This window comes from Eimeria mitis, genomic scaffold (genome assembly GCF_000499745.2).
Source record: "Eimeria mitis Houghton genomic scaffold, Emh_scaff33, whole genome shotgun sequence".
In the NCBI taxonomy this organism is placed as follows: Eukaryota; Apicomplexa; class Conoidasida; order Eucoccidiorida; family Eimeriidae; genus Eimeria; species Eimeria mitis.
The window spans coordinates 7,884-8,092 of NW_013571639.1; the positions used below are offsets into that span (position 1 = coordinate 7,884).

A 209-nucleotide genomic window follows, 5' to 3' on the forward strand; every position below is an offset into this window, starting at 1 on the left:
CCGCTGGAGGCCCCGTAGAGAGGGGGACAAACAGAAGGGTAGACACGGTGCCTTAAGACCCTGCAGGCCAGCACATTAAGATCAGATGCATGCGCGAATGTATAAACAAAAAGTATTATATGTACACATTGATTCACACGCGAATACCAAAGCTAAGCAACACACTCTCAGATAGTCGCAATGCGACCCACCGCCAACTCCGTGAGGTT

General features: G+C 49.8%; 1 protein-coding gene across 1 annotated transcript in view; it reads right to left on the minus strand.

Moving 5' to 3' along the window:
- EMH_0034800 (Similar to uniprot|Q06679 Saccharomyces cerevisiae YDR324c, related) overlaps positions 1–209 on the minus strand; it is a gene marked incomplete at both ends in the record, with an annotated part of 6,394 nt that overhangs the window by 3,283 nt on the left and 2,902 nt on the right. The gene's annotated exons all lie outside the window — the stretch shown is intronic.